At 38.6% G+C, this 21,003-nt stretch overlaps 1 protein-coding gene and 1 pseudogene across 2 annotated transcripts in view; both read left to right on the top strand.

Moving 5' to 3' along the window:
• Positions 1-21,003, top strand: part of PLGRKT (plasminogen receptor with a C-terminal lysine) — a 74,502-nt gene that overhangs the window by 12,263 nt on the left and 41,236 nt on the right. The gene's annotated exons all lie outside the window — the stretch shown is intronic.
• LOC108288066 lies at positions 5,060-7,112 on the top strand (annotated as a pseudogene).

Raw genomic sequence — 21,003 nt, 5'->3', positions numbered from 1 at the left:
TTAGTGGCTGCAAAAGCATTTTGAGAATGAGGAAAGAACACATTCTATAGGTTCATGCTATGCTACAGTGTTATGTAGGCAAAGCAGTTATGGTCAATATAAAGATTAGTTGGGCAGATGTTTATTTATTGTTTATTGTGTTCAACAAACTAAAGATTTTTAAAAAATACATGAGATCTAGACTTTGACCTTTATTGTTAGACTTTGGTGTTAAGAAAATGAGGCATAGCTATAATCCAAAAAATGTAGTTATTTAATATGTAGAGGCTGGGAAGAGTAGCTCACACCTATACTCCTGGTCAAAACAGTGAAACCCCATTTCTACAAAAAAAAAAAAAAAAAAAAAAAAAGATTAGTCAGGCATGGTGGCTCATGCTACTTGGAAGGAGGATCGCTTAAGCCAAGGAATTCGAGACCAGCCTGGGCAACATGACAAAACCCTGTCTCTACAAAATATATATATATATATATACACACACACATACATACATATATATATATATATATATATTGTGTGTATGTGTGTGTGTGTATTACACATTAATACATATAAATTAGCTGGGCACGGTATTGTGTGCCTATAGTTGCAGTTACTCAAGAATGTGAGGTAGGAGGATTGCTTGAGCCTCGGGGGTCAAGGTTTCAGTGAACTGTGATTATGCTACTACACTACAACCTGGTTGACAGAGCAAGACCCTGTCTCAAAATAAATAAATAATAAAAAAAGTTTACCATCTGAATTTCTTAATGAGCTGTAGTGGAGGTACCTGGGGCGCCTGGCAATCTGTTCATAATGTTTCAAGAAGAAAGAAGGTTTTCTCAGTGGTGTAAAATGCTACAGAGAAGTCAAAGGCGTTTAAAAAAGGTCAATGTCTGGGAGGAACCATGTCAGTAGAATATGAGGGAAGAAACAAGTCTGTAAAGGTCTGAGTGTACATAATGATAAAATAAAGGAAGAATGTATATAGACTCCTTTAGTTTTCTGTGAAATCTTACCGTGCAGATAAAAGATACAATATGTTCCAAATACAATTATAAAAAGGAACATACTTCCAGACACATACTGGGAGGTTTTCCTTTGGCATTACAATATTCATTATGCATTTAATACATTTTATGGCGTGTCTGTCATGTGCCAGATGAATTAGGAGCTAGAGATACTTTGTTAAAAAGCACAATTCCCTCTTTCAAGGAACTCAGGCTCTTGAACAGGGTAATGGTGTGGTAGTGACAACCAACAATTTCAATATTGTGTTAAGAACTGAGAATTCTGGAGTGTTTTGTAAACCAAAATTGGTCTGACTTCAAATGCCTTCTAAGTGCCTGAAGACTATGGAGCAATAGCTTTAGAATTTTGAGAGAAAAACTCCAAAACTTTATATTTAGGTAAATTATGCATGCATGCTGATAAGAAAATTTTAAACGTGCAAATATTCAGAAAATAAATCAGCTAGGTGTTTTGAAAAAAATTAACTGAAAATATAATCTTGTCAATTTAGAAAGAAATACTAAGACCCACCAGCAAACCTAACTTGCTAAAGTGCATGTAGAGGAGAGGAAAACTTTAAAGGAAACTTTAAAACCAACATTTTGGTAATCCTGTTTCTTCTATTGCATCTTCCTTTGCCTTCTTCCCCTTTTTGTTGAAATATACTTTAAGGCAAATTTAAATTTACCTGTAAATATTTCCATATGATTCTCTAACAGATAGGGATATAACCATATGTAACTAAATTGGCAATATTTTCTTCCTATCATATGCAACCTAATTTCAGTTGCTTCACAAGTGTCTTTTACAGTTGTGTTTGAAATGGGGATCCAAGCAAAGTTTTCATACTATACTTGATTATTGTGACTCCTAAGTCTTTCTCAGGTTGTGAGAATATCTCTTCTGTTCTACTTGTGGTACTATTTATTTGTTGAAGAAATCGGCTCATCTGTTCTGTGGAATGCCCCTGAGTTTGTATTTGGCTGATTGTTTCCTCATGGTGTTTTTGAACATATTCTTCTATGCTTCACTCTTCCTATGAACTGGTAAATTTAGAGTTTTGATGAGACTCAGGTTCGGTTCTTTTAGCAAGAATGTTTTCTAGGTGGCGCTGTGTACTTTCTAATACATCACATTGTAAGGCTCATGAGCTCTGGTTTTCTTACCTTCAGTCATATCAACATGATCTACCCATTATAAAGTTCCCCATCAACATGTGATCTAATGGCTTTACCATCCACTCATGATAATTGCTTACATTGTGACTTCATTAGGGCTTGGAGAAAAATGGCAATTTAAAAATATTCTCTCATTCCTTTAACATTTGTTGTCTGGAAATTTATTAAGAACTTTCTCTTACTAACTACTTGGCTATCCTGAAATATAGTTTGTACAGGAAACAAAATAAATGCTTGATTCTGTCCTTTTATTTAGCAATTTTAGAATAGTGAATTGATACCCTAGAAGTCTCCAAAGGTGACCAAATAATTTTTGTTTATTTGTATATTGTGACTATAAACTCTTTAATCAGTTGCAATCATTATTCTTTTTGCTCAAGTTATCCTATCTTTGGCTAATGGAAGTTCTTTCAAGTTGACTCCCATGTCCCTAGGATAAGACCCACTTAATTCTTGGTTGTGAGCAAGTTGCTTAGCCTGTCATTTCTCACATGTGAATATATAGTTTAATAATAAGGATTATGATACTTTGTAGAGTTACTCTGAGGATTAAATGGGATGTCCCACATAGAAGAATTTAGTACGCAGCATCTACCCCATGTAAACACTCAGCAAAGTCAGTAATTAAAGCAAAAGTTTTCTTACTAGATGTGCCATTTATTCATTCACCAAATATTTATGGAGGAGCCCCTACTCTGTACTGGGCAGTATTTAGATGGTGAGACATAACAGTGAACAAAATCCTTCCCCTGTGGAGCTTACACTCTGGTGGGAATACAAGCAGCAAACCAACAACCATGGCGTGTTAGCGGTGATGGGTTCTGTGAGGGGGGAAAAGCAGGGTAAGGGGTAATGATGGGAGTCTGTGTAGGTGAGTGGAAAACTCCACTTATGGTAGAGTAGTTAGGGAAAGCCTCAGAAGGTAACCTTTGAGCAGAGCCTTGAGGGAAATGACAAAGTGAACCATGCAGATAGCCGGGGAAAGAGTTTGAAGGTGAATACAGAGATGTTTAGCTGGTAGAACTCATGGTGAGCTGGAAGAACAGCAAAGAGGCTGGTATGGCCAGAACTCTGAAAGGGTGGGGGAGAGTGGAGAGACATGAGGTCAGAAGTTGCTCAAGCCTTGTACCAACAAAAACTGTTTTGAAATGTATTGTGAGTGACGTGGGAAGCCATTAAAGAGCTTTGAGAGGAGTACTGATGTGACCTGATGGTTTTTGCAACATAAAATACAGTGTGTGCTCAATAAATGCTTTTTCAAATACGTAAAAATCAAAGCAGCAAATAACTATTATGAGCACATTTAAACATTGCTTAAATCCTATAACTCCCAATATCTTTTATACTTGTGGCCTCCCATCTGTTTTTTTCTTGCTTGTTTTTTGAGAAGACTGTACCCACATCTCGAAATAGGAAGGGTTCTATTTCTAAGGAAAGCAAGAAAGTGCAGTGTGTGCTTTGTAGAGACACTTGTGGTGACAAGGAACCAGAATGTAGTGTGTGTGGAAGAGAAGAAAGCAGCAAAATCTTTGTAGGTGAAAGACCAGGTAGTGAGTGTGGGTTGGCTCAGAGCCTGGAAGTATGAGGGGACTTAACCAGGAAGTGTCTTGCATAAAGCAGCAGCATGGCCGGCACGTTCACTGAGGGAGTGTGGATACATGCATGACCTAACTCCTGTGCTTGAATCCACACTGTCTTCAGTTTGTCCTTCTGGGACTCCTTTGTGCCCATATCTCCTGTCCTCACTACCTGCCTTAGTATCCCCATGTTCCTCACCTGAAGCCATTCTTCCGAAGTTCACTTTTTTTCACTTGTGAAAAAATATGCATCACATAAACTTCAGCATTTTAAAGTCTACTACAATTCATTGGCATTTAATACATTTACAGTATTGTGCAATTGTCACCACCATTTAATTCTGTAACACTTCATCACTCCAAAAGGAAACCCTATAATTGTTAACTAGTCACTTCTAATTTATCCTGTCCCTCCTCAGCCCTTTGCAACCACTAATCTGCTTTCTGAAACCACTAATCTGCTTTCTGCCTCAAATGGGTTTGCCTACTTGGGCATTTTTTATAAGTGAAATCATGCAGTACGTAGTTGTTTGTATCTGGTGTCCTCCACTTAACGTAATCTTTCTAAGATTTATTCGTGTTGTAACATGTTTTTCATCTTTCTAAGATTCATCCGTGTTGTAACCTCATTCCTTTTTAAGGCTGATTATCATTCTGTTGTGTGGCTGTACCATATTTTGTTTACCTAGTCATCTGTTGGTGAATGTTTGGCTTGTTCCTACCTTTTGGCTATTGTGTATAGTGCTGCTGTGAACATTTTTGTACCAGTTTTTGTTTGAACAGTTATTTTCCATTCTTTTGGGTATATAGTAATGGAGTTGCTGAGTCATATGGTAATTTTATACTTAACTTACTGAGAAACCACCAAAGTTTTCCACCATGGCTGCAGTTTTTTACATTCCCACCGTGAAGTTTAAGAGTTACCTTTTTTTATGTCCTCACCAGATCTTATTTTCCCGTTTTTTCTCCCCCTCCCCCTCCCCTTCCCCCCCTCCCCCTCCCCCCCTCCTCCCCCCTCCTCCTCCTCTCCCTTCCTCCTCCTGCTCCTCCCCCTCCCCCTTCCCCTCCTCCCTCCTTCCTCCTTCTTCTTTTCTTCCTTTTCTTTTTTTAATTTTTGTCATCTGGTGGTTTTGAAGTATATCTCATTCTGGTTTTGAGTTGAATTTCCATAATGGCTAATAACATTGAATATGTTTTTATGGGCTTGATGGCCATTTGTGTATCTTCTTTGGGGAAGTGTCTCTTCTGGTCTTTTGCGTGTCTTTTTTGTTGTTGAATTGTAAGAGTACTTTACTGGCGGCCATGTCCAACTGCGAATGCGGAGGGCGGCTGCCAGCCCGGGGCGCGGGGCGCATATCTGGCTGAGCCGGGTGGGCACGCCGGGACCACCCCAGGTGCTGTTGCTACTGCCCCCTCCTTAGCGAGCGTCCGAGTCTGCCACAGAGATAGGTCAGCGGAAGAAAGCTCAGTCTCAATTGTGCTTCCTGCCTGTCAGCCTCTTGCCTCCCAAATGCGTACATTTCCACCTGATGTAATCACGCACAAGGGGGTGAAAGGGGCTCGGTGACAGATTCAGTTTGGAGGAGAAATAATCATATTGGGATGTTTTCCTTGGGAACTGCTGTTTGCAGCAGCCGTGGTCTTTGAAAATTGCCATTGTTGCTGGCCTCGTATTCCCGGGTGTTTTGAGAGAAGGTTTGCCCGCCGCTGGGTCTGAACTGCTTGTCACTGAAGGCGCCTGGCCTTTGACAAAATGAACACCCCGTGAGTGCTGGATGCCTGTGAGCTCCCCATCACTTTCACTGGAAAGACGCCCAGCGGCGGCCTCTGAGAACCAGGTCTTTCTCCTTCACCTTGGCCTTGCCCTTCGTGCTCACGGTCCACCATGGAGACGTCCCTCTACTGGAATGTCAGATTTGTTTCAGTTACTACAGCCCCCGGCAAAGGCCTAAGTTGCTGGATTGCAAGTACACCTGCTATTCAGTGTGCGTCCAGCAGATAAGGAGCAGCCAGAAGGACCTGTGGGTGCTCCTGGTGCCGCGGTGTCATCAAGCTGCCCTGGCTTCTCCGTGTCGCAGCTCCCGGATGACCCCAAGGTCCTGGCTGTCATCGCCATTCCACACACTTCCGAGAATACCCGGTCTTCATCAGACTTCTCAGCAACCGGTGCTACATGCCGCCGCTGCCCAACTCCAAGGAGCGTGTGCCGCTGCCGGGAGACATGGGCTGGCGCCTGCTGCCCAAGAACCCACAGAAGTCCGTCACCTTGGTGGCCATCCCTGCTGAACAGCATTTTGTGGAAGGCGGGGCTCCCAGGAGGTGGTGGAGGAGGAGCAGGGCAGGCGGGGCGTGGTGAAAACTCCACCTGGTCAGAGGTGCGCACTGTCATCTTGGTGGCCTGCGTCTTGGTCTTTCTCCTCCGCATCATGCTCCACAACGTGTCCTGCATTTCCAAGCCCTTCACTGTGATGTCTTGTGGCTGAAGAGGGCTGCAGGGAAGTCTTTTGGGGGTGCCAGCTCTGGGGTTGAGCATGTTGGTGATGATACCCCAGTGAGAAGATGAGGGGTGGACACTGACCATTTTGTGCTGAGCGCTGGCCTCTGGTTTTTCTCTCGATTTACCCCAAGACAAACACGAAGGGCAGAAGGTGAGGTCTCAACAAGATAGCAGGTGAATTGTTCTGAGTATTGATGGCAGCAGCTTTGAAGGTGATTGCATGCATCCTTATAATCATGTATTCGATGGGCTGTAATATCTGATTTTCCAAAATAACGTTATAAGATAGATGTATTCTACTTAGATATTAGACTGTACAAGTGCATACAATATAATGTTCTCTAAATGTGTTAGATTAAAACAAAGATGCTATGTATACAAGTAGAATTAAACCTGCAAATCCATGTAAAAATTCAGTTAAGACATTCAGTGCTGGCTTCTTTACTTACTTATTTCATTTTATAGAAACCTAGTCTTCATTTAGTTGCTAATGCATTTTATACATTTTGAATGGCACCAAAACAGAATAAGTCAAAATGGACAATCTTTTTTTTTTTTTTTTTTTTTTGGAGAAAATATTTGAGCTAGTGTCTCCAGTGTGTTGTGTTTTGTCATGAACCTTCATTTTCTTCACTTGTAATTAGAGCTTGCTACGTGTTAAACTGAAAGCCTAGCAGGGGAGCAATAAACTGAAAAATCATGAGAAAAAAAGAGCACTTTATATATTGTAGATACTAGATTTTTATCTAAGATTTGTAAATATTTTCTCCCATTCTGCAGATTTTTTTTCTCCTGACAGAGTCCCCTGATGCACACATTTTCCATTTTTATGAAGTCCAATTTATTTTTCTTTTGTTGCTTTTAGTGTTAAATCAGAGAAACCATTGCCAAATCCAACTTCATAAGGATTTACTCATATGTTTTTTTCTAAAAGTTTTCTGGTTGTAGCTCTTATATTTAGGTCTTTGGTCCATTTTGAATTAATTTCTATGTATGGTGTCAGGTATGGGTCCAACTTTATTCTTTTGCACGTAGATATCCAGCTGTCCTTGTATGAGGTCCATTTTTTTATGAGCATGCAAAAGCTAGATGCTGCACAGTAAAAGATTAGGGGTCACATACTAAGTCCTTTTTTTTTTATTTTTTGAGATGGGGTCTTGCTCTGTCACCCAGGCTGGAGTGCAGTGGCATGATCCTGGCTCACTACAACCTCCTAGATTCAAGTGATTCTCCTGTCTCAGCCTCTGGAGTAGCTGGGATTACAGGTGCATGCTGTCATGGCCAGCTAATTTTTTGTATTTTAGTAGAGACGGGGTTTCGCCATGTTGCCCAGGATGGTCTCAAACTCCTGAGCTCAGGCAATTCGCCTGTTTCGGCCTCTCAAAATGTTAGGATTACGGTGTGAACCACCGTGCCTGGCTATACTAAGTCTTTAACTGGCTCAGGTAAAGAAACTGCTCACCAGGTTCTGCCCACACAGCCCCTTTGAAAAGAGCATCTTGATCTTTAGTAGTCTTCAAGTGTCTGAAGTTTGAGTGGCAACTTGCTGTGTCTTTCTTTTCCAAAGCCGGAATGAATGGAAATAAGTTAGCTTAGTTATATTATGAAGGACGGTATCTAAATGCAAATACTGTTATGCATTAACTTTCAAAGAGGCTACTAAAAATGTCCGCCAAGTTTCATTTTTTCTTTGCTTTCTTTTCTTTTTCTTTTTCTTTTTTTTGGGGGGGGGATGGAGTTTCACTCTTGTTGCCCAGGCTGGAGTACAATGGCGTGATCTTGGCTCACCACAACTTCCACCTCCCTGATCCAAGCGATTCTCCTGCCTCAGCCTCCAGAGTAGATGGGATTACAGGCATGTGCCACCACGCCTGGCTAATTTTGCATTTTTAGTAGAGACGAACGGGTTTTCTCCATGTTGGTTAGGCTGGTCTCAAACTCCTGACCTCAGGTGATCTGCCCACCTTGGCCTCCCAAAGTTCTAGGATTACAGGTGTGAGTAACTGCGCCCAGCCCCACCAAGTCTCTTAAAGTGTGGGCCAGATATTAATATGTCTGCAGTCACTTAGGGGAGCTAATGAAAATACTTTTAAGATTTCTTATATTCTGATGTCCAGGAATGGTAGGAAGTGAAAGTAAAACAGCTAATAGAGGTCATTAGTGCCATAGGCACTTTTCTACAAAGGTAGACAAATGACAAAGAAAGGTTAGGCCACCAAGCTGATCCTTGGCTGCGTAGCCCTTCCATGTAAACAGTGGGTCCAGGACAGATACTTCTCCAGGGTAGACACACAGGTTTTAGATTTGTTCATGAACTTAAGTGAGACCAATGAATCCAGTAACCATCAGAAAGCTTTTTTTCTTTTCCTCCTTCAAGCTATAATTTTATTTTCATAAATCTAAAGAGAATGAATTTTCATTTAGTTCTTCACCATTTGGGCAAGGGCAGTGGATTGCTTTATTACTCATTAATATTGTGAGGCATACAGAATGCCTATTGTATGCAGGGTTTCAGCTGCAAAATGATTAAGAATGATCCTGTAGCTTTAATAATTGTTTTAACCTTTTTATACATTTGGATAATATGTACACAGACAGATACATAGTCACCCTACCTTATTTCAGACGGAATTTCAGGCCATCTTGCTATTAAAATCTTTTGACTTTTGTATGTCTTGTGTCTACTTTACCTGGTTCCTTAAGATAATTAAGAATTTAGGGCAGCAGGAGGAGGAAGATTTCTAGAGAGAGCTAGAAAAAAGCCCCCATAGATGTCTTTTTATGTTGAGTATTAAGGAAAACAATCTAAAGTATCATTAGACTTGAATAAACTATGAGATTCAGAATAAAAGTGAATTTATATTTTAAAAACATGTTTAATTTTGAAATAATTTTAGATTTGCAGAAAAGGTGCAAAACATGGAGAGTTCAAGTATATACTTTATCTAGCTTTCTCTAATATTAACAATTTACAAATCATTATACAGTGATCAAAACCAGGAGATTAATACTGGTACAATACTATTAACCAAACCACTGATTTTTTTTTTTTCACCAGTTTTTCTCCTAAGCCCTCTTTCCTATTCCAGGATCAAATCCAAGATCTCGCATTACATTTATTTGGTGTCTTCTTAATCTCCTCCCATCTGTGACAGTTCCTCATTCTTTCCTTGGCTTTTATGATAAGTACTTTTGAGAGACCCTGGTTATTTATTTAGTAGAATTTCTTACTTTGAGTTTGTTCAATATTTTGTCATGATTAGATTGAGATTGTGCATGTTTTTGCTTATTTTTCTTAAACCACAAAATGCTTTTGTGTCTTTCTCATTTCACGGTATCAGAGGATACATGAAACTGATATGTCTTGTTGCCAGTGGTGTTAACCTTTATCACTTCATTAAGGTTGTGTCCATCAAATTTATATTCACTGTAAAGTAACTATTTTTTCTTTTTAATTGATAAATATATTTGAGGAGATACTTTGAGACTTTGTTAATATCCTGCTTGTTCTTGAACTTTTGCCCACTGATTTCATCTTTCATTGGTGGGATCTTACATGCAACAATTATTGCTGTGAGATTTGCCTAATAATGATTTTTAAAAATTTACTTCATTTTATCTGTATTTGTTTATTGGAAGAGCTGTCCCTTCTTGTGTGTTTATTGATACAATTATTTATATCACTGTATTTTCATGGACATTTTATTCTGTGGGTTATAAGCTCGTACCATCATTATTTATTTTGTGGCTCAGGTTCCAGCTTTGACTTTGACGAATTTCCGTTTGCTTTCTACATCTTTTTAATAGAACCCATCCTTTTCTGAGTACTTGCATCTTTTCTGTGATTACAGTATATGCCAGGCTTGGCTCATCTTATATTGTTCCTGCCCCAGGCCTGGAATTAATGACTTCTTCATGGAGTTGCGATTTCTTTTGTCAGAGAATGATATTTGGAAATCAAGACCTGGGCTCTGGATATGCTTATTGTTATGGTGATTATTCCTAGGTCCTGTCAGCAAAGACATGTATGTATATGAACCCATGCATAGACACACATCTGTATTTATTTCTACATCTACCTATCTGTATATATTTTCTAAACCACAAGTTCATATTGACACCTCCAATTACAATCCAGTGTGACATGTTTTATTCTAGCTCTTTCCCTTTCTTTATTTGTAAGTTTTTTTTTTTTCTCAGACACTGAGACACTTACACTATCTTCACTTCAATCCCAGTAGACATGTAAAATAGTTATGGAATTGCCAATACATACCCCAATGGGAAACAGATTAAATAACTAGATGATGTTATTTGCATTATTTTTAGTCTTCACAGTATCCAGTCAAAATACTATTTTCATAAGTTAATAAAGTTAGTTTGTCCTGGCTCCTTCAGTGTGGTTAATTATTGACTTGTAATGCAGTTGTATTTATTTGTTATGCATTGTATTCTCTTCACATCTGTTTAGTTTTAATTAATTACAGAGCTGAGGAGTGTATGAAACATTACTGTGGTTCTAATAGTCAAAGCTATATAGAAAGATGCATTCACAGTGGTAATGCCAGCACTTTGGGAGGTTGAGGTGGGCAGATCACCTGAGGTCAGGAGTTCAAGACCAGCCTGGCCACGTGGTGAAACCCCATCTCTACAAAAATGCAAAAATTAGCCAGGCATAATGGCAAGCGCCTCTAATCCCAGGTACTCCAGAGGCTGAAGCAGGAGAATTCCTTGAACCCAGGAGGCAGAGGTTGCAGTGAGCCAAGATTGTGCCATTGTACTCCAGCCTGGGTGACAGACCAAGACTCCATCTTAAAAAAAAAAAAAACTCTAAGAAATATTCTTCCTCCTCCTGCCTATTAACCCATTCCCATTCCCCCTCCTCTTTATAATATTCTGTTCCCACCCTCCCTGTATAGATTTTTCAGTCTCTTAACCAAGATAAATCTTTGGTTTGTTCCTCCTACATTTATTTGGTACATTGCTACATTTGTATTTTCTTATGCCCCCTTCTGTCATGTGTGAAGGGTAGCATATCATCAATAACTTGTTTACTTCACATTTTTCATGTAACAGTATATCCTGGAAACCACTCCAAATCAGTTCATAGAGATCTTTATCATTTTAAAAAATGATTGTATCGAATTTTATTGTGTAGCTATATCAAAATTTATTCAAATGATATATGTACACTGTATTAGTTTTCTATTGCTATAACAAATTATCACAAACTTAGTGATTTAAAACAGCATAAATTTTTTTATCTTATATTTCTGAAGGCCAGAAGTTTAAAATGGGTCTCAGTGGATGAAAATCAAGATGTGAGTGGGGCTCCATTTCTTCTGGAGGGTCTAGGGGAAAAACTCTTTCCTTGCCTTTTTTAGTTTCTAGAGGCTGCCTGTCTCTCTAATTCTGACTCTCTTGCCTCCATCTTTCACTTATAAGGACCCTTATAATTACACTGGGCCTGGATAATACAGGATCACTCTTCTCTTCCCACCTCAAAATCCCGAGCTTAATCACATCTCCAAAGTCCTTTTTTGCCATGTAAGGAGATAAATTCACAGGTTCTGGGGATTAGACATGGGCTTCTCTGAGGGCCCATTATTCTGCCCACCACATGTACTTAGGTTATTTCCAATATTTTGCTATTACGAGCAGTGCTACAATGAATAACTTTGTGTTTTCATATTTTTATGTTGTTGGAGGGGATCTTCAGGGTAGATTTTTAGAGGTGAGATTGCTGAGTTAAAGGCGAGTGCTTGTTAGATATTGCAACATTTCTCTTCAGAAGGATTTATCAGTTTGAGAGTGGCTGTTTTCCCAAAGTCTCGCCGTCAAAGTGTGTTGTTTTGCTTTTTAGTTTTTGCCAGCCTGACAAACAAGAAGTAGTATCTCAGTCTTGCTTTAATTTGCTTTTCTTTAATTATGAGTGAATTTGAATGTTTTCTGACATTTGAGGGCCATTTATATGTCTTGTTTTTGTGAATTTTCTGTTTATTGGGCTTTTGTCTATTGTCCCTCAAAGGTTCTTTATATATTAGGAGTATTGGCCTCTTGTCTATGGATATATATTCCTAATATTTTCTCTCAGATTGTCACTTGTTTATGGTGGTTTAAAAATTTTTGCACCATGAAAAAAAATTTAGTTTTATGTGGTCAAGTTACTAATATTTTATTGCCTCTACATTTTGTTTCTTGATTTAGAAAGATTTTCCCTATACCACAGTTATCCTTGTTTCCCTATGGTACTTTCGTCTTCATTCATTTTTTGTTGCTATAATCCATTATACAGACTGGGTAGTTTATAAAGAATAGAGATTGATTTAGCTCATGGTTTTAGAGGCTGGAAAGTCTTCTTCCTTTTGCATCAGGACATGGCAGGAAACATCACACGGTAAGACAGAACAAGTAAGCCCAAGAAAGCTTGGTTTTATAACAAAGCCATGATAACAAACCTACTCTCATGATAGGGACATTAATTTATTCATGAGGGCAGAGCCAGCATTTATTCATTCATGAGGATAAAGGATTAAGTTTCCAACACATGTACTTTGGGGGGACACATTCAAACCATAGCAACTTACATAGCTTCATTTATTGATATTTAGATTCTGAATCCATTTGGGGTTTATTCTCATATATGGTATGAGATAGGGATCTGATTTTATCTTTTTCCGATGGCTACCTTGTAGTACCTATACCACTTTCTGAGAAGTCCATCTTTATCTCCAGTGAGTTGAGATACTGTCTTTATCACATACTAAGTCTCTGTATGTACTTGCATCTGTTTCTGGACACTCTAATTCACTGGTGAGTTTGTCTAGCCATGTACTGGTACTATAGTGTTGTAATTATAGACACTTCTTAGTATGGTTTAATTCTTGGTGAGGCTAGTATACCACTGTGGTTTTTCTTTTTCAGTGTTTTCTTGGATAATATTGCATGTTTGATTTTCCACAGAAATTTTAGTATCAAGATGCCCAAGTATAAAATACTCTGTTGATATTTTTCATTGGGATTGTATTAATTTATAAATTTATTTATGAAGAACTATTGAGTCATTTTATTCAAGAACAGAAAATGTTTCTCCATTTGTTTAAGTCTATTTTAATGCCTTTCAGAAGCTTATAAATAAACTGTTGGCTAAACCAAAGGTTTTTTTTTGTGAGAAAAAATGAAATTTTAAGTTAAATTTAAAAATGTAATGTATAGTCAGTAATTAGAAATATATTCGTGTAGTTGGATGTCTTTCTTAGCCAGCAAGGGGCTGTGTTAGCAGGGGCTTAACATCATAGTATGGCTGCTGAGGACTGTGGATTCATTCTTCTTTGTGTGCACTTGGAGGTTCACAGGCTTTGGAGTCACACATACCTGTGTCCAAACCTGACTCCATCACTTACTGGTTCAGTGACCATGGATAAGTGACACAAGCTCTCTGAGTCTGGCTTCTTCATCTCTAAGATGGGGAGAAGGAAACCCAAGAACTGGTTCATGTAGCAGAGTAGATGCTCAATAATGTTTCCTTCTTTTCTTTCTTTTTTTGAAAAAGAGTCTTGCTCTCCCTCCCAGGATGCAGTGCAGTGGCACAATCTTGGCTCACTGCAAATTCTGCCTCCCAGGTTCAGGTGATTCTCCTGCCTTAGCCTCCCAGGTAGCTGTGATTACAGATGCATGCCACTATGGCCCAGCTAATATTTGTATTTTTAGTAGAGATAGGGGTTTCACCATATTGACCAGACTCAAACTCCCAACCTCAGGTGATCTGCCTGCTTTGGCCTCCCAAAGTGCTGGGATTACAGGCATGAGCCACTGCACCTGGCCTGTTTCCTTATTTTCTTACCTGCTTTATTTTCTCTTATTTGCTCATGATGACTATGCCATTCTTTCTTTCATCTCTAGTTTCATTATATACATAGCCAGAGAGTAAGTTAAGCTAAATATTGTCATGCAAATACCCATTTTCTTTAGCCATATAACAATTTACAATATTAATATTATATCAAGCTGAAGTAAATAATGCTGAACTGTTTCATCTACGAGTATTGTTTATTGGTCTTAAGTAAAAGACTATGCTTTAAAAAATGGAGACAAAATTTTATTTTTCATTTGTGAATGCTTATTTGAATTACTGATGCCATTTCTAATCTTTCTCTGTGTTATAGGCCATAAACCTGTATTAGAGGTGAACTGTTTTAATTTTCTACTGTGAATCTGCCTTATTCCAAGAACTATGCAACAGACAATAGTGTTAGGCAAAGTTTCAGTGAACAAATTAATTCATTTTTATAGAAAAGTATAATCTAAAACATAATTTTCCCAACCCTGCCCACTTAAACTGCTTATTGCCTTAGTTATGATTTCAACATGATTTGGGTGACTTCTGTTAATTTCTTTTTTTATTTTGAGACAGAGTCTGGGTCTGTCACCAGGCTGGAGTGCAGTGGCATGATCTTGGCTCACTACCCACTGCAACCTCTGCCTCCTGGGTTCAAGCAAGCATATCAGCTAATTTTTGTTTGTTTTTTAATAGAGATGGGGTTTCACCATGTTGGCCAGGCTGGTCTCGAATTCTTGATTTCAAGTGATCCACCTGTCTTGGCCTCCCAAAGTGCTGGGATTACAGGCATGAGCCACCACGCCTGGCCACTTCTGTTAATTTCTGTGTCTTGAGTTTGTAGTGAAGTTAATTGCACAGATTGCATAATGAAACATAAATGTTTATATTTGAAAGCGATAGCCTTAAATGTTCATTTCAGTCACACATACAAAAAAGAATAGGTACAATTAAGGCCAGCAACAGCAATTTTTCTTGCCTTTAAAAACAAAGTTTTAAAGTCAAAATATTATTTCATTATTTTAAAAGCAATTTTTTAAATCATCTTATATACTTTGGTTTCTAGGGTTTTTAAAGGTAAAAGTTTCACCAGGTCCCACTTCTCCTATACTTGTCCTTAAACTTAGATAAGAATTTGAAAAGCAATGCCTTAGAATGTCTCCGGAAAAAAAGTTAGAATTTCATTATTCCAAGATATAATGGAGGTATAGGCACTGGGTAAACACTCTCATTCCAAAAATGAGTATTTGGCCAAAAGAAAGGGGCTACAGGCCCCATGCATCTGAAACCTAGCAGAGCAGTCATTAGATCTTAAAGCTCCAAACTAATCTCCTTTGACTCCATGTCCTCACATGTAGCGCACACTGGTGTGAGGGATGGGCTTCCAAGGCTTTGGGCAGCTCCACCCCTGTGGTTCTGCAAGATTTAGCCCCCACAGCTGCTCTCATGTGCTGGTGTTGAGTGTCTGTGGCTTTTCCACGTACAGGGTCTAAGCTGTCAGTGGATCTACCGTGCTGGGGTCTGAAGGATATATATGAATTTGTTAAGTATTAACTTATGTGTATGGGAGTATATAAGAGTTTATTATTAACTCACATAATCACAAGGTCTCACAATAGGCTGTCTGCAGGCTAAGGAGCAAGGAGAGCCAGTCCGAGTTCCAAAACTGAAGAACTTGGAGTCCGATATTAAAGGAAGGAAGCGTCCAGCACAGGAGAAAGATACAGGCTGGGAGACTACGCCTGTCTAACTTTTCACTTTTTTCTGCCTGCTTTATATTCACTGGCAGCTGATTAGATGGTGTCCATCCAGATTAAGGGTGGATCTGCCTTCCCCAGCCCACTGACTCAAATGTTAATCTCCTTTGGCAACACCCTCACAGACATACCTAGGATTAATACTTTGCATCCTTCAATCCAATCAAGTTGACACTCAGTATTAACCATCACAGTGCCCCAGCAGACTCTTTGTGGGGGGTTTCAACCCTGTATTTCCCCTCTGCACTGCTCTAATAGAGGTTGTCCATGAGGAATCTCCCCCTGCAGGAGGCTTCTGCCTGGACATCCAGGCTTTTTCATACATCCTCCAAAATCTAGAAAGAGGCTCCCAAGCATCAGTTCTTATACTTTGCATACTCACAGGCTTAACATCACATGAAAGTTGCCAAAGCTTACAGCTTGCACCCTCTGGAGCAGTGACCTGAGTTGTATCTGTATCTGTGTTGTGTCTGACCTGAGGCCGGAGCTGGAGTGACTGTGATGTGGGTATCAATGTACTGAGGCTGTGCAGGAAAGTGAGGCTCTGGGCCTGGCCCAGGAAACCATTCTGTCCTCCTCGGCCTCTGGGCCTGTGATGGAAGGGGCTGCTGCAAAGGTCTCTGAAATGTCTTCAAGGCCTTTTCTCCATTGTCTTGACTGTTAGACTTGGCTCCTCTTTACTTATACAAATTGATGCAGTCTGCTTGAATTCTTCACCCAGAAATGGGCTTTTCTTTTCTACCATGTGGCCAGGCTACAGATTTTTAAAACTTTTATGTTCCCTTTTAAATGTAAGTTTCAGTTTTAGGTCATTTCTTTGCTCACATATGTCAGCCTAGGCTGCTAGAAGTAGGCAGTCTACATCCTGAATGTTTTGCTGGTTAGAAACTTTTCGACAGATACCCTAAATCATCACTCTCAAGTTTAGAGCTGCACATATCCCTCAGCAGGGGCGCAGTGTAGCCAGGCTCTTTGCTAAAGCATAACAAAAGTGACTGCTCCACTTCCCATACGTTCCTCATTTCCATCTGAGACCTCATCCACTTGGCTGTGTCTGTCCATATCACTGTCAGCATTTGGGTCACAACCATTCAACAAGTGTTTAGGAAGATCCAACTTTCCCTCATCCTTCTATCTTCTGCTGAGCCCTCCACACTCTTCCAACCTCTGCCCATTACACAGTTCCAAAGCCACTTTCAGTGTAAACAAGACAATATGGTTTTTTAGCAAAATATCATGTAAAATATAACTTTTTTTTTAGCCCCTCCAAATTTAGACAATTTATTTCCTCAGTTAAAATTTCTATATGTGGGCTTCTGTTAAATTCCATGACTTGGGCTTATAATAGAGTTGTGCATATACAGATTAGATAATGAAACACTAAACCTTTGTGGTACTTGAAAATGGCAGCATTAAATGCTAATATCAGTCATACACACACACACACACACACACACACGCACACACACACAATAGTTACAGGTGCAATTAAGAGTGACAATAGCATTTTCCTTTCCTTTTAAATTTATGGCTTTAAAGTCAAATGTTACTATTTTTAAGCTAGTTGTTTCAAAATCCTATGTAACTTGATTCCTAGAGTTTTTCAGGTAGTCTCCAAATTCTTCACTTCTTCTATACTTGAGACATCAATTTAGGTGTGGATTTGCAAAGCAATGCTTCAGAATTTTTTTTTTTTGAATAATACATAAGAACAACATTATAAGGCTTCCTAGAAGTGTAATTGGACATGTTTATGTTAAGGATAGAACCTGAAATAGAATATTGTAATGCTGATTTATTTATTCAACAGTTTTTAAAGGCCTGACAATATGCCAGGCCCTGTGCTAGTCAATAAGGATATAAAGATAAAAACACAAGGTTGAAAAGTTTTGTAATAATTAAATGTTCTGAAGTATTTCAAATTATACCATGTAGTGCTTTTCTTGAAAGAAGAACTATTTATATTATGTTCAGTAAACACAAAATTTTGTGTTTTCTTTGTGTATATGAAAAATTAGTGATGTTAAAGTTCATGGGTAGTTTCAGATCAAATATATTTATTGAAGACAAATTAGCAGTATGGGGCCATTGGGTTAGGGATTTATTATGGGAAGATTTTTCATTTAGCATCTGAATTTTTGTTATATATGGGAACATTCATTTGATTGTCAATCATTGTACATGTTTTAGATGCCAAATTATAGAATAAAATTGTGTACTCCAAAATAAAAATATTAATTTGAAGCAATATTTGCTTTGAGAAAAATTTGAACATGAAGACCTCAAAGTTTTAAAAGCAATATGAAAGTAAGGGATTATAGGTGATTTTTCTTTCCTGAAAAACTCTGCAATTACATTTTGTTTTATAGTGTACACAAACAAAAAGTGCAGTGAGAGCTGCAACTGTAGACCTCATACCTTAACTTTGTTTGTTTGTTTGTTTGTTTGTTTCTTTTTGAGAAGTCTTGCCCTGTCACCCAGGCTAGAGTGCAGTGGTGTGATCTTGGCTCACTGCAACCTCTGCCTTTTGAGTTCAAGCGATGCTCCTTTTAGAGTCTCCCGAGTAGCGGGGACTACAGGCGCCACACCTGGCTAATGTTTTGTATTTTTAGGACAGTCAGGGTTTCATTGTGTTAGCTAGGATGGTCTTGATCTCCTTACCTCATGATCTGCCCACCTCAGTCTCCCAAAGTGCTGGGATAACAGGCATGAGCCACTGCGCCCAGCCCAACTTTGTTTTGATTTTTAATATTTTAAAAAATTTCAATAGCTTTTGGGGTACAAGTGTTTTATGGTAACATGAACGAATTGTATAGCGGTGAGTTCTGAGATTTTAATGCACCTGTCACCCAACTAGTGTATATTGTACCCAATATGTAGATTTTTTAAGTTACAGTCTATGTGCAGGATGTGCATGTTTGTTACATAGATAAACTTGTGCATGGTGATTTGCTGCACTTAACAACCTGTCACCCATGTATTAAGGCCAGCATGCATTAGCTCTTTCCCATAATGTTCTCCTCTGGTCCCCCCTCCCCCAACAGGCCCCAGTGAGTGTTGTTCCCCTCACTGTGTCCATGTGTTCTCATTATTCAGCTCCCACTTATAAGTGAGAACATGCATTGTTTGGTTTTCTGCTCTTGCATTAGTTTGCTGAGGATAATGGCCTCCAACTTCATCCATGTCCTTGCAAAGGACATGATCTTGTTCATTTTTATGGCTGCATAGTATTCCATGGTGTATATTGTACCACACTTTCTTTATCCAGTCTGTTATTGATGGACATTTGGGTTGATTCCATGTCTTTGCTATTGTAAATAGTGCTGCGATGAACATATGTGTGCATGTGTCTTTAGAATAGAATGATTTATCCTTTGGGATGTAATGGGATTGCTGGGTCAAATGGTATTTTTGGTTCTAAATCTTTGAGAAATCACTGTACCATCTTCCACAATGGTTGAACGAATTTACGCTCCCACCAACAATGTAAAAGCATTCCTGTTTCTCCTCAATCTTGCCAGTATCTGTTGTTTCTTGATTTTTTAATAATTGCCATTCTGATTGGTGTGAGATGGTGTCTCATTGAGATTTTGATTTGCATTTCTCTAGTGGTCAGCGATGTTGAGATTTTTTTCATGTTTGTTGGCCACATATATGTCTTTTTTTAAGAAGTGTCTGTTCATGCCCTTTGCCCACTTTTTGATGGGGCGGTTTACTTTTTCTTGTAAATTTGCTTAAGTTCCTTATAGATTCTGGATATTAGACCTTTTTCAGATAGATAGATTGCAAAAATTTTCTTCCATTCTGTAGGTTTTCTGTTCACTCTGATGATAGTTTGTTTTGTTGTGCAGAAGCTCTTTAGTTTAATTAGATCCCATTTGTCAATTTTTGCTTTTGTTAAAGCTGCTTTTGGCAATTTCATCATAAAATCTTTGCCTAGGCCTATGTCCTAAATGGTATTGCCTAGATTTTCTTCTAGAGTTTTGTAGTTCTGGGTTTTACATTTAAGTCTTTAATCCATCTTGAGTTAACTTTTGTATAGGGTGTAAGGAAGGGATCTGTTTTCAATTTTCTACATATGGCTAACCATTTCTCTCAGCACCATTTATTAAATAGGGAGTCATTTTCCCATTGCTTGTCTTTGTCAGGTTTGTCAAAGATCAGATGATTGTAAATATGCAGTTTTATTTCTGAGTTCTCTATTCTGTTCCATTGGTATATGTGTCTGGTTTTTTTGTTTTGTTTTGTTTTGTTTTTTGTTTTTTTAAACCAGTACCATACTGTTTTGATTACTATAGCCTTGTAGTGTAATTTGAAGTTGGATAGCATGGTGCCTCCAGCTTTGTCCTTTTTGCTTAGGATTGTCTTGGCTATGTGAGCTCTTTTTTGGTTCCATATGAACTTTAAAATAGTTTTTTTCTAATTCTGTGAAGAATGTCAATGGTAATTTAATGGGAATAGCATTGAATCTCTAAATTGCTTTGGGCAGTATGGCCATTTTTATAATATTGATTCTTCCTATCTGTCTGCTTGTGTTCTCTCTGATTTCCTTGAGCAGTAGTTTGTAGGTATTTTATTCTCTTTGTGGCAGTTGTGAATGGGAGTTCATTCATGATTTGGCTCTCTGTTTGCCTATTGTTTGTGTATAGGAGTGCTTGTGATTTCTGCACATTGTTTTTGTATCCTGAGACTTTGCTGAAGTTGCTTATCAACTTAAGAAGCTTTTGGACTGAGAATGGGGTTTTCTAGATATAGGATCATGTCATCTGCAAACAAAGACAATTTGATCTCCTCTCTTCCAATACACTTTATTTCTTACTCTTGCCTGATTGCCCGGGCCAGAACTTCCAACACTATATTGAATAGGAGTGGTGAGAGACGGCATCCTTGTCTTGTGCTGGTTTTCAAGTGGAATGCTTCCAGCTTTTGCCCATTCAGTATGATATTGCCTATGAGTTTGTCATAAATGGCACTTAATATTTTGAACTGTGTTCCTTCAATACTTAGTTTATTGAGAGCTTTTAACATGAAGGGATGTTGAATTTTATTGAAGTCTTTTCTGCATCTATTGAGATAATAATATGGTTTTTGTCTTTAGTTCTGTTTACATGAATTTATTGATTTATGCATGTGGAACCAACCTTGCATCCTGGGGATAAAGCTGTCTTG

The sequence above is a fragment of the Cebus imitator genome, unplaced genomic scaffold (assembly GCF_001604975.1).
Source record: "Cebus imitator isolate Cc_AM_T3 unplaced genomic scaffold, Cebus_imitator-1.0 Scaffold364, whole genome shotgun sequence".
In the NCBI taxonomy this organism is placed as follows: domain Eukaryota; kingdom Metazoa; phylum Chordata; class Mammalia; order Primates; family Cebidae; genus Cebus; species Cebus imitator.
Note: the sequence above shows the minus strand (reverse complement) of the source record. Positions and strands in the feature narration are given on the sequence as shown.